Source organism: Gallus gallus, chromosome 10 (genome assembly GCF_016699485.2).
Source record: "Gallus gallus isolate bGalGal1 chromosome 10, bGalGal1.mat.broiler.GRCg7b, whole genome shotgun sequence".
Lineage (NCBI taxonomy): Eukaryota > Metazoa > Chordata > Aves > Galliformes > Phasianidae > Gallus > Gallus gallus.
This window is the reverse complement of record NC_052541.1, coordinates 18,558,647-18,572,955: the sequence shown is the minus strand read 5'-3', so window position 1 is coordinate 18,572,955 and position 14,309 is coordinate 18,558,647. Positions and strand designations below refer to the sequence as shown.

The following is a 14,309-nucleotide window of genomic DNA, read 5'->3' as shown; positions in this document are numbered from 1 at the left end:
CTGAATCGTAAGTCTTTGTGCAATTTTGGAGTCAAATAATTATCATCTCCAAAACCAGTTCCAGTTCCTCAGTACTGAGAGAGCCACATCCTTGCGTCTGCCCAAGATACTGTCTGTGCAGGCCCAGAGAGCAGAAGGAAAGCACCTCTGACACCCCATTGCTTCACGCCTGCCCACTCCCAATCCCAACAGAAACAAATAATAAATAAAACTAAAGCAATCAGGAAACATGGTAGGTAAAAGATGAAGCTGGATGTCTGAAGGACAACAGGCTGTTCCTGCAGGTCTTTCATAGAAACCTCACAGTTCTTCTGCTATGCAATACAAACTCAGCTGGGAATTCAGCCCATAAGAAATGCACAACAGATCATACTGCAGCACCCATAGGAGTTCAAGGCAGCACTTTCTGACTGACCAGAAGCTGACCTTGTGAGGTGAGAGGTGCACTCAGTGTCCTGGAGAGGCACTGCCTGCCCACCCCACCTCCATTTCCACCAGTAGTAATTTTAGGGATGTAGCTAACAGCAAACATCTCAGCTGTATCATCTTTAACCAATTCATCACATAGAAAAACAGCATCTTCAGCAGAACTTGGAGGAAACGTGGATGGTTCCTTTCCGCATTGAATTACTGGGAAGGTTTTAATAAACACAGATGTTGGAAACGGATGGCTACTGTGTAATCATGTGTAGGAAAAGCCAAAGGACAAAATCTCCCTTAATGAAGACCTGAACACCATGCAACATTCCCAAACAAGTGAGGAAGAAATACAGCCAGCGTGACAAAGAGAGGAATCACGAGAGTCCAGGTGCCAAAGATTTGTGTTTTGTTTTGTTTTACTTTTCTTTGTTTTTAAACAAAGTTAAGAAGGCAAAAGAAGAGCCCTGATCAGAACAGGCCTCGCTCTGAGCAGCATAAGCAGCATACAAGGCAGCTCGAGGGACCTGTGTGGCATTGGAATCACTTCTGCAGACTTTCTTAACCATCTTAAAATGATATTACCTAGGTATGTGAAGTCTCTCACTATCACTTGTGTTCTTATTTCATAGTTACTGGTCTTGCAGGAAGCGCACATACATTTTAGTGTCAACAGGGGCAAAGATGCATGTATGAGGAGCTTCTACTACATTTTAGTATCTGTTCTGCTTTGGTTTTTAGAGGTATAAAAAGATAAAAGCTACGTATGAAAATATTTCTGTGGCAATGAACCCATTATTGACCTACTGCAGTTCCCAGTAACAACGCTGCAGTGCTGCTGTGCCCAGAATAATCCTCGATTAGCACAAGTGTGTTCACTTTTTCCAAAGAAGAGAGAAAAAAAAAAATTGGACACTGAAGCAAATGAAGTGTCCGGATTCCTGGCCTTTACCACTTTGCAGAACAAAAACACAGATTTCATTTTTCTCCTGAACTGACTCTATATGTTGGCAGAATATCAGAGAAACATTTTCAATGAATCTTCCTCCCACTTCTCCTCCTCCTCCCCCCTCTTTGGGGCTTTCATTCACTAATCACAACTATAAATATTCCCCAAGAAGAAAAAAAAAAAAAAACAACAGTTATTTTTGCCAGTCCAATATCCCTATTATGCCAGTGAACTTTGCTGAAGAATCCAAAACTCAGGCAACTTACAAATACGTTTGTAATATTCAACAAAATAATAAATTCAGCACATGACACAGGAAATAATAATCAGATGATCTCAGCCCCAGAAGCATTTCACTGCTGTGGAAATGCCAGGTTGGAGAGTTCATGTGGAAAAGGAAAAGCCTTGTAACTTCTCCAAACATCAGTCATCACTTCCAGATACCTCTAAATATGGCCATTCATTTCACACTGCAGGATATTGTATTGAAAAGCAAGGCAGGGCCAACACAGCACCTTCTACCACTAAATATGCACTGCACAAACCTTAGCTAAGTGTGTTTTTCCTATTTGGAATAGGGCTCTTTCATTTCCAAAAAAGAGCTTCGTGCTTCTCACAGAGCAAAATATTTATAGCCACATGCAGAAAAATATAAAGCGCTTGAAAAAGCAAACCCGGAGGTATTCCAAGATAGCTCCATGACAAATATAGAATGACTCATCCACCTCTTTCAATGAAAATGTTCATCCTAGATAGATCAAAGGCACTACGCACACCAAGCCCTTTTTGCTAAACCTGGCAAGAAAGTAAAAAAGTTTTCAATCAGCAGTCACTTAGTGGGAGGTCTGTGAACAAATGAAAGCCATAAGATGCTGGCACATGAAAGAAACCATCCCCTACAGTGCACAATAGGGACAATGTATATAATCTAAGCATAATCTGTGAGCAACAGAAAGTTTGGATGAGTATTTTTGCACAGCTCTCCCAGATGCCATATGGATCTGATAGGAGCAGCCATGCTTGATTTTTTGCTACAGATTTTCAAAGATCTTCACACTGTCTATCATTCACATGCTTTCACAGACACAGCTTTGAGGGCTGGGACAATTGCAGCCTGTCATCTCACCGTGGATTCACTTCTGAGGCACTTGCAGCCTTTGCATGGACAGCTAGCAGCTTGCAATTGGTCTGAATGCATCTTGCTGTTAGTGAGCCTCTGCACATTGTTCTGTTTGCCCGCATTTCACTGCTGGAGCTCCCACCTCTCCCCACTAACACCAAGTGGAGGCAAGTAAAATGTCAAAGCCTCATAAAAATAACATGCCTGCAGCAGAACCCTGGGCTAAAGCTGCCTTTGCATCGGTGCAGCCATGTGTGGTGCCACCACACATCCGTGCTGCATGTTTCTTGGCCTTGGGGCTTCCTTTACAGTGGTCCCGTTACCTCAAAGCAAGTGGCTTATCAGAGCAGAAGGGGTCAGGCCAGGAGAACTTGCAGCGCTCGTTGGTCACTAATTCAGTGCGCCTGTGCTGTGCAGCACTACTTTGCTGTATGACTGCTGCCGTTTGGGCCAGGAGGAGCCCACCTCAGGAGGAGCACAGCCAGCTGAAGTCACCTCTGCAGGGATCTGGCTTCAGAAAGCACCGCACAATGTCTGCCCGTCACTTCCAGAGAAGCTGGAATCATTAGCCTGGCACTTCAGAACAAGTGGTGAGGTGTTAACCCCACACCAGCAGTTTTCTCAAAGGCAAAGAAAAGCCACTGTGAAAGCTGAACACAGGTACCCGGTTCACACACAAGCGCCGATGTTGAACCCCCTGAACAAGTGCTGCTGCCTGGGCAAGTCCTGCTGCCTCAGCACTGATTTCACGTACTGTGCGCTCTAGGAGGATGGCAGGACGGGTTAGCCTTCCTCAGCAACGATGAAACAGGAATGCACACCCCTGGGCAGAGCGTGTTCCATCCCCAGATGGGGATGGATATTTCTGTGTAGTAAAGCCAGCGTCTCATATTCCTCTCACTGAACGTTTTACCTCACTGCTTGTGGGAAATGGAGAGAGCAGGATCGTTCTGTGCAGCTTTCTTTACTTGCCCACTTTCCTTTGTCCTCCCACTTCCCCACTGTTGTTTACCACTTGCAGCAGCGGAGTCAGCAGGCCGGAAGACCTCTTTCCATCCTACAGTGTGGCTCATCCACAGCTGGTGAACAACCAGAGGGAGTGGGAGAGAGCAGACTGCCCAAATCACTCCTGGTGAAGGAAGTTCTGCCAGACCACAACGCACAGCTCGCTCCGCACTGCCACGCTAGGAAAACAAGGAAGGGGTGACGCAGCCGTGCATTAACACCAGCCTGACCAAAGCATGGCTTCAGTTCAACTGTCTAAATAGTTCGTTTTGATAAACACACATCATCTGTGCCGGGATGCTCAGAGCCCCCTGCTGCAGCACTGCTGGCTCCTGCCACTGAACAGGGAGCTTTGGGGAACATCACACCTCATTGTGAGAGCACTGCACTGAAAGAAGCTGAGTTGGAAGCTTCTCAGTTTCAGAGTTTCTTGTCTTGCTAAATTCTTGAAACTGGTTTTAAATACTAACTGCGCGTAATTGCTTACTGCAGAAGGGAAAATCCTGACAGCAATATCCTCCTTATTCATAAAGAATTCACACATTTTACCCAATTCTGAAACTTACTAACCAACCTTCTGGAAGTGATTTTTTCCATGACCTTCAGCTTCACCAGTAACAAACAGTTTGCAAATTTCTCTGTGTAACAGTTGCCTGCAAAGCACTTCAAATTTATAAACTTCTCATACAGTTTCTGACATTTATCATTGCTAAAGTAAATGGAAGCAATGGAATCGGCTATGCATCATGAGTAATATAATGCAATACTAAAGGACACCCAGAGGAGTACTTCAGAGGCGAAGGAATCTAAATCATACACTCGGTGCTGGGAAACTGTATAGGAAAATGTGCAGCACCATTTCTTGGTTGACTGTAGCTGTCACTGCGCAGTGTTATGCGAGAGCTGAGCACGCTGCCGATGCGCAGGGTTACATAATTGACAGCAGTGATTTACCATTTATGTGAATTAGAAGGGAGAGAAACTGTGGAAAGAATTCCTAACGAGTGATCACAAGTGTTTCCACAGGGCCTGCCACAGCCAGGGCTAAACAGAACCTTACGGCACAGCCAGGAGATGGCTTTGGGCAGACAAAGCAGGGAACGCTCTCGGTCCATGCAAGGGTTCCCAGGCAGGCAGGCAGGCAGCCTGCTGCATCCCAGCCCTCAGCGGTGTACCTGTAAGTCCTTAACACAGAGAGCTCCCTCCTTTGTGCCTTCTAACTTCTTTTTGTTGCACTCCATTGCCTGGTACAAGTCAAGGATTCACAGGCACTGAGCAGATGAACTGGGCAGAAACAAGAACTCTTTGAATGCATGTTTATGGACACTACACCTGCTGCATTCCGCGTGTCACTAGGCAGCAATCTCAACTTGTCTTTGGCAGGTGTGTGCCTTACACACACCCTGCAAAGCATGGCTACCTCCTCCTTCATGAGCACAGGCTTTGTCTGGATGGAACATGAAAGCTGCAGCCACATGCCAGGGCCTGCAAGCACCCAGCAGCATGGTTCCTGCAGCCACACTGCACGATGCCTCACTGACACACACCAATCTGGGCAGGGGGGTACGTGCAGAGCATCTGCTGCAGATCACATCTATCTGACCAGCTAAGGAGATGGGCTGCATGCTCTGTGCCAATGAAACATTTCCACCTGGGAAGTCCCAGCCAAAGAAGAAACAAATGTGGTAGGGATAGAAGTTCTGTACATATATTCTTTCTCACTCACTGCTTCTTACATATATACACAGAAATATACAGAACATTGAGTATGGTTATGATAACCATACTCAGATTAAATTTGAGAACTTTTTTTCCCCTCCTCCTGATATTTTTTCCTTTGCTCTGTGTTTTCATCTCCCCTGCTTTCTCTTCCTTTCCCTCTTTTCCTTCTTCCTCCAGTCTCACTGAAGATAAACACAGGATCATGATGTAAGAAATAACTCGCCCTTTCCATTCCTCTATTTCTCCTCCAAGCATCTGCAAATTCTATTAGCTGAAATGATGTGGGACACTGGGATGGATGGGGGCAGACGGAGAGGCGCAGACAGACAGACTGCCCGGTAGCGTCTGGTAGCCTGGCACTCGCTGGCTGCTTGGTACAGAGCTGCATCTTCCTGGGGAGGAGCTTTATCAGTATCATCAGTACAAACCCTAATTGCGTTACAGAAATTGTAAGATGAAAATGAAAGTTTAAACTACTTCAGTGTTTATCTTCATTTGTATATATTTGGCTGTAAACAAGATGCACACACACAATACCACCCCCAGCCAAACTATGGGAGAATTTATGATGGAGGAAACAATACAAACTGAAGAACAGCCAGCTGAGAGCTCTACAGCCCTCGGCACCGTTACTGAAGGCATGTGATGGAAGCACCACTCACCCACTGCTGAAGCTCAGTGCCTTTGTGCCAACACAGTGACCTGCAGGACCAGGCTGTAATTAGAACTCTTGGGAAAAAATGGTTTTGGAGGACTCTCTACACTGCACCATGAGATCTTAGGATGTAGATCTGCTGTAGTAAAGGTATATAGATGATACCTGAAGTATCAGTTGAATACAACTCTCAAAATACAATTTAATTCACATTTGTTTCTTCAATATCAAAATGTATATTATTTTTCTAATATGATAGGCAAACATGTTGCTCTTCTAGGTTTATTATACGTTTTACTAGCAAATTAGAAGCTTCTGAAATCACAAAATGGATTTTCAGGGCGCTGTTTTCAGGCTTTCCATTCTCTTAATAATGCATTCCTCACTGTCACAATTGCACTTTGAAAGATAGTAGGTAAGAACAGTCCAGTGGCTCAGTGTACAAAGCAAACAAGTTTTGAAAGTACTCTTATCTGTTTTAAGGTTATGGCCTTTAAGACAATCTCATGACTTGGACGGCATTTTTGCTTTTTGAAAGCTAGCAGTTGGATACGTAATGTAACTCTCCACAATTATTTCCTTAAAATCTTTGCAGAAAATGTGTGACAGAGAGCAAACAAGCAAGCAAGACTCACATACAGCATGACTGCCTTGTGCTTCCCTGTTCTGTTGATTTGATGGCATAAGCACATTTCTATGTAAAGCCAGCAATGCTTTATTAGATAACCAATAGCACGCATCACACTGCAGCTAGTAAATAGATTTATCCTAAGAAAATACATAATGTGAGGGAGATTGGGCCTGGCTGGCATTATTATTTACACACAAGACTGCATGAAATCTTTGCTTCTAACTATAGCTGTGCCTGGCTGAGACAGGTGGGTCAAACGGGAACTTCCCAGGCAGGATGAATGTGCCAACACTCAAACAACGCCCAGGTCATTCCCCCAGCTATCCAGTCTGATGCTCCCAGAAGTGAACTGAGATGAGTGGCACAGTCTGTACCCTAATCAGTGTCATCAACTCATCTGGAAGGAAGGAAAGAGCAGAGGATCTGCTCTCTCCTAACCCTGCCTGATGAGCAAAGAGGTCAGTTGGTCTCCTCCTGCAGGTTCAACAACGCAGTACTGAATGGCCCCCAGCAGCCAGAGAGATTCAATGGGTAAAATCCTTACGGAGCCCTTGGTCATGAAGGATTGAAATATGGAAGACTTCAGATTTCCCATTTTCTTCTAAGGATCAGAGATCTGTAATCAGCTGGTATCTTCCTAAAGAACAGAACAACCACTCTGTCACCAAGCTACTCATTCTGCTCCTTTCCTTCCAGGGACAGTCCCATCATGTGCAACACATTAGGCACACAGCATTGCAGGAGAGAGCAGGGGGCCAAATTGAGATACCTGCCATGAATGAGACAACAAAACTTGGCAGTCGCTGAGGAACATGGGGTCATGGAGAGCTGGGTATGCACTGATATATGGTGCTAGATGCAGTGCAGTGAGAGGCAGGAATTAGGTGTGCCTTGATGTCAGCACAAAGCTTGTTTTCTTATATACATATGTATGTAATTGCACATACAGAAATGCACTATCACCTACAAGTGATAGTGAAGTGATGGCAAGTTCATGGAAACATTAAGTTAGACTCTGAGGAGCTTGAAAATATTTCAGGAAATCATTAAAAGGAGATGATATCCTAGAAGTATAACAGAGAAGTCTAGGCTCTGTTGCCCCTAATTTCCAAAATATCAAGCCCTGGAAGACACACACACTTTAAAAAACAAAATACCATTAAAAGATCAAAGATCCTTCTGGGGTGCATTCTCAGCACTCTTCAAAGCCATATGTCCCCTCTCTTGCCCCCTTGTAAACTGATTAACTTCAGTGAGATGAATCTGCTCACAAAATAAGCAAAATCATGCAGTGAAAATAAGCATTCATACATGTTAACTCAGGGCAAAGCAAAACCAAGATCCCTCTATTTTCCTCTGCTTGATTGAACCACTGGGATTTATACCAATTCTCATTTTCAAGCTGCAATTGGTATTTAATCTTTTACCAGGCAGCTTTTTCTGAAATTATTTTGCGCATGGATCAGATGCAACCCCCTTTCCCTGAATTAAAGAGTAAATGAGAGCACCATCTGGCCACTCCTTGTCTGATTCAGCCCCAGCGCCTGCGGTGGTATTCCAAAATGTGAGGAATGCTCACCCAGTAGACTCGATTCACATCCTCCCTCCTATTGACTAAAGCTGTTCTGTCCCCTTCTGGGCTGCTTTATATAAGAAGTTGGTGGGAAGACGAGGGCTCTGAAACCTTAACTATCTTCAAATGTGTGTGTGTGTGTGTGTGTGTGTGTGTGTGGTCTGAGCAGGCAGCTTATGCAATGAGAAATGGGAAGCCACTAAAATGATTCTGCTTCTAAATATTTTGACCTTTATTGACATTTATAAGTAGCAGGCAGCTTAATTACCAATTAAAGGAAGTTATTAGCTACAAAAGGAGCCTGTTCTTTTTTTCTTTTATGGCTCCTTTCCCAAACCAGTGCTGCTCAGATGAGATTTCTGTGGCAGGACAAGGCAAAGGAGCCCAGGAGACCTCAATTGCTTTACAGCCAACCTACACAGCAGCCACTAGAGAAGTCAAAGAACTTTCATAAAGTGGATTACTCCACAGAAAGCACATTCAGAGCAACACACCCTCTGCTTCTGCTGGTATGATAGCCTTGTATTATAGCACTCCCACAGTTTTCTAAATGGAATTGCTTGGTGGGCATTACTGCTGGCTTGTTTGCTTTCATGCACACTCACAAACAAGGCCTCGTCCTATTCAAATTACTGATTTTATGTTGGCTTGTTGGTTGTTTTGAGGTTGGTTTTGTGTTTTTTTTTATATACACTATATGCATTCAGAGGATGGCCTGAGGAGCTGAGAATATATGTGAATGGACTACTAACCCTAATGCAAACAACTGCAAGTTCTACCCCAAAGATGGCTGCATTCCTGCAGCAAACAAAGCAGTTCCTTTAAGCCACCCAGACTCCAAATCTGTCACCAGGATTGCACTGGTAGATGCTTTGTACGCGTTTATGGCCCCACTAGTCTAACATGATTGCTGTGTAATGACACTTACAAAAATATCTTGATTAGAAAATATTTATTAAATGTTTTTGTTAGAATGACCAAGGTTCTCCCATAATTTTAGAATATATTTTAATAAATACAAATGAGGAGAAGAGTATACCCGAATTTCAGTAATGAGTGCTCTAATTCCTGAAATATATGATTGGTATGATGCTTTTTTATCTAACCTTGTTCTAAGCTGAATTAAATATCAGTTGACAAAATAACTGCCCAACTCTGAACGCTCATTTTCCACTGTGTAACACAGATCAGTGTTGTTTTAAGAGTCTCTGCATATGAAGGGAAGAGCAATACATACAGAAAATGCAAAGAAAGACACTTAGAGCATTTTTTCCTCATTGGATGAAGAATCCTAAGATGCAGCTTCCCCAGTGACGAGGAAAGTAGCTGCATGGTTCACAATGCATTTCAGAGTACATCAAAGCAAGAAGTAATGGAAGTTCCAGCATTCTCCTAGGCACAGTATTTTAGCTTTTCATCAGTGCTATTCCTGCATTCATCAAAAGAAGTCCCATAATGCCTTCAACTGATCTCAGTGTCCGATTTTCCAGCATAATTCTGGACTCTCTCAAGCAAGAGAGACTCAAGCAATTTAACACTATTTTTCCATTCTCTGTGCTTTCTCCCCAGATCCTCCTGTTTTGTTTTCTTTGTCTGTATTCTTATACTAAGGTGGTAATTCAACTACAGTTTCATACAAAAAAAAAAAAAAAATGCAGCCTACTTGAAACTCAAAGTTTGATCCTGCAGTCACTAAAGTCAAAGGCAACAAGGGCGTTCTGTTCAGTGGGAATAGAACAAACCCAGAGTTCCTGGACAGTATGTTTTTAATCAGGGAGCCTTCACATTTTAAAAGGAAATAATTTGCATCATATTAGTATTCATTGTCCACCTACACAGGATGGGAAATCTACTGAACAAAAAGGTTAAGTGTGTCGGTGCCAAAAAGGTTTGCCCGTTGCTCAGTCAGTCACAGCAATGAAAGTGTCTCAGCTGTACCTGTTCCAGGAAATTACATCAAAAACCCCTGCACGCATGGCTCGGGGGAGTCAGACCTGTTTCTTATGGTACATGAAAGGTCAATTGAGATCACTGTGTGTATTATTTCATCCCAAGAAGAGTCCCAGTGCACCAAAAGCAAAAATAAAGCTCAATGAAAGAAGGTAGCAGAAGGGAAGCTGCTGCAGGTTGCCTGATACGGCTTACTCAAATATGTCTCTTCAGATCAACAGGGAAATGTCCTCCAGCAAATTGTTTACCAGGGGACCCTGGACTGGAAAAGTGATACAAGAACTCTTTGTCCGTGTTACAGGAAGGCACGTGGTGCTCACAGTGCAGGACAGCTCTGTCCAGCCTGGGGGCCACAGAACCAGCTGGATTTGGGGTCAGTGTAACAAGAGGCAGAAAAGGCTCAGTGTCAGAAGCACACCATTTGCTGCAGAGACATAACCCACTTCACTGGAAAATTGTAGGTGCTTACAGATTGAAAAAGACCACAAGGCACTTATTTAGGTGCCTTTTTACAAGATGAAGTTTGTACAAGGTTTCTTCCTATAACATTTTATCTAATATTAGACATTACATCTGATTAAAGACCGAGATTAGATTTCAAAGTGGAAAGCACCTTATGGTGCATCATCTCACTGACGTTTTGAGGCAGTTCAGGACAACAGCACGTCATACACCAAAAAGCCTGTGTCTTCCAGGAAGATGTCTCACCCCTGATTATCTTTCTCCTCTGGCAGCTATTCTGGCAGTTTCTCCTTTACCACCTATTGCAGGAGGGATAGAATGGGATCTCACGTCCTGTGTGAACTTGTGGTTGTCAAATGTCTGAGCAGAAATTATACTCAAAGCTATTTTCTTAGGTATTAGTAACAAACCAAGCTTATGCAAACATCAGCCAAAGTAGCTGCTGATGTGAAGACGTGGAAGAGCAGATCAAATCCAAGCTTGCAACAGCAAACAGGTATCAGTAGGAAAGAAATACCTGCCTGAATTTTGATGCCCTTGAACAACTCAGTAAGTCACATCACTCACATCACTCTACATACGGACCTTGATAGGAGTCAGACAGCAGTAATGCCCTTGAAAATCAGGCAGTGAGCTCTGGGAGGAAGGAAGTAGCTGGGACATGCAGTAAATTCAATGAAAAAAAAAAAAAAGGAAAATAAATCTGAAAAAAAATAAAAATCACAGTTCTGCTGCAGAATCATTCCATTCAATCTGGCTACAAACATAGGCAGCTACAAACCGATCATTCATCTCCAACATAAACATAGATTTGGTTAGACTAGCAGTAACATAGGTTGAGATTTTTAGTAGATGACATAAATAAATGTATTTTTATATTTCCTGACCACATTAAGCTTGAAATCAGAGTTCTAAACTGTGAGCCACATACTGTAAGACTTCTAATAGCCAATAAATTCCGAGAGTCACAGTGAAGCAATGTTTTCTCCTTAATGGTACATTTTGCTGTGGTGTATATAAATACAAGGGGACTTGTTTTTTTATGGATTTGAGATTTTATGTAGCTGAACATGATCATTCAAAAAAGGTTAAAGTTCTCTTAGGAGGACAGCAAGATGGAAACCACTTCAGAAGGCACGATGTCACATTCCAAATATTATTTCTACATGGAAAGACATTAGTAAGGAGATGGGGGAAGGCTGAGGACAGCTACTTTCTCCCCAGAAGGCACAATTCAGGAGAACGAAAGCGTAGCTAAAACATCCCAGCTCAACATCACCTCTGTGTTCCTCAGTTCCTATCCCACTCTCATACATTAAGAACACATTAAGCAAGCTCTTACCCTGCACAGTGCATCCACTCACTATTTGTAAAGCAGGGATTATAGTGCCAGAATTCCTTTAGGTGGTGCCAAAGGAATTAACGAGTTTAGAGAGTTACCAGTAATACTTAGTGCTAAAATACTTAAACTCTAAAGGTCATTTTTCATCTCAAAGTCTTACAGCACTATAAAGTAGAGATCATGATAACCCACACTGAACACAACAGATGTAATAACTTTTGCAGATTCACCAAACGTGTCAGTAGCAAAGTCAGGAGTGATTCTCAGGTTGACCATACAACCCTTAAAAGGTATCTTAAGCTTCCAGATCCATCAAAGATGACATCCAAGCTGATAACCAGTAGTCAGATTTTAACAAGCAGCAGCAGCTTGCTGGATTACAATGCTGCATTTCAGCATGGCATCACTAAGCAAGCCCTGGCTGAAGGACAACACAACGTTCCACAGACTTTGAAGGCAAGTCCTTCAATACAGGACAAAGTTGTTTAGTTTTTTGGATCTACCACTTTCAGCAGATCTCTTACAAAGAGACATGTTCCCAGTGGGGGAGCAATAAAGAGAGTCAGCATGTACTGGCTCTACTGCCTGTTATTGACTGAAAGTTGTTGGAATAGCCAAGAAGAAAATATCTGAGCGCTGATGTCACTTCGATACAATTGCTTTGGAGGCTATTCAGTTTTCCTTGGGGCGCCTATTCATTTTTAGAGACTCACTGATCTTTGTCTGATGGCTAGAGTTTTATGACCAGAAAGAAATGAAGATGGCAGCTAAGAGCTTCACTTCACAATGAGAGAAATAATCCTTTTAAGGGAGAATTTCTCATTCCTAGCTCAGTTTAAGAACTAGTAGTTGAGACTGAGTAGATGGAATGTACCAGCAGAATAACTTTTAAAACACCAAGTACTTTCAAATGCAAATTAGCTGTAGAATGACAAATAAAACAAAAATAATAACAACTTCCCCATCCACCTATGTTAAAGTTGAAAAGTCAAGTATTCACAGGCTGGAAACTCCAGAATTAAGGTTGCCTTGTGCAGTCCTAATTCACTTCTCCCGCATTGTACAATTAAAATATACTTTCCCCCATGGCCTCACCCCTTCAGTGGGCAGGATGAACAGAGCTATTCAGGATTTCTTTTTTTACCTTTTGGAATCGATGTGTGGCCTGGGTTTTATTTATAGCGTGCAGTTTAAACTCTTCACTGAATACAGGATTATTCATATCCTTGTGGGTTTTAATATAACACTTATCGAGAAGTACTTGCTACAAAAACGTAACAAATGTCTCATGACAAAACCCCTGCCAACGAGGCAGGATGGTAGCATGGGTCCCTTAGCATAAGTGCTTAATCAGAATCAGAGGACCCACAAGATTGCTTTGATTAGTATGAGATCATCTGAATGCAATATAGTGTATAATATATTCTTGTTTTTAGCAAACCAATGGTAACAAAACCCCATTCTCTGAGAGAGAGCTCCAAAACTTCAACTGACACAAGTTTTGTGTTTGAGAAACCATGTGTTTCCTTTCAGGGTCATCCACAGCATTTCCAAACCTCATTTGCTGTGGTTTACAGCACTTCCTTCTAAGATCACTGGTCAAATAACAAGCAAGGCCTAGTCTGGGGCTAAGCAATGTAGTACTGTAGGGCTAGAATATAATCATTCATAGTTTATGTGAATTTGGAAGATTCACTTTAACATATGTAATTTGAAGAAAAATAAAATCAAATCAATCCCTACTTTTATTTACATACCCTCTTATTTACAAGTGTAATTGTAGGTGCATATGATTACATACATACACCCAAAACCAAAAAGCAATCATGTCTGCTACCAAAAATACTGGAACAACTTTGTTTGTAGGATTGTTTGAAGAAAACAACACTAATGCTTTGAATTGTTTTGGTGTTGTTTTTCCAGCAGTTAATCATCCATCAGCAAAGTTTTAAATAAATAATCCAGAGACCATATAATCACTCTTCTTGCAGACAAGACAATTTACATCCAACCTTTTGATTTGGATCTAAGCTACAAATCAAGTAATTCTTCTTTAGAAGTTATCCCCACAGAAAAAAAAAAGTTACTTCAAGTTCCACCAGTATGAAAACGTTTTGAGAAATACAAATTTCAAGTTTATGCAAGCCTGCAATCCCACCTGCACAACCTCTCTTTCAGATAAATCAAGTTATGATTCCCTATGTCATACTGCTTGTTTTACATTATACTCTTAAAGAAAAGAGCAGATGTTAGAAATATTTAAGGAAAAAAACCCGACTTACTGATCTGACAGCCATCAGGATCTCTCTTTTGGTTCACAGTGCTTATCTCAAGCTGTTCCTCAGTGATACTCTCTTCAGAGAAGAGAATCTGACGGCTGAAAGAAAAATGCACAAAGCTTACAGTTTATATCCACAAGACTGGAAATTTGGCATGCCTGGAGGCTTTAGCATTATTATTATTACAAATGTATTCTGGAATTT

General features: G+C 42.2%; 1 long non-coding RNA gene across 4 annotated transcripts in view; it reads right to left on the bottom strand.

The window, feature by feature from the left end:
- The window catches only part of LOC107054215, a 56,570-nt gene that overhangs the window by 38,954 nt on the left and 3,307 nt on the right, over positions 1 to 14,309 (bottom strand). For all 4 annotated transcript variants that reach the window (XR_005862757.2, XR_006931087.1, XR_006931086.1 and 1 more), the window contains exon 2: positions 14,109 to 14,203. This is a non-coding gene — a long non-coding RNA (uncharacterized LOC107054215). The remainder of the gene's footprint in view (positions 1 to 14,108; positions 14,204 to 14,309) is intronic.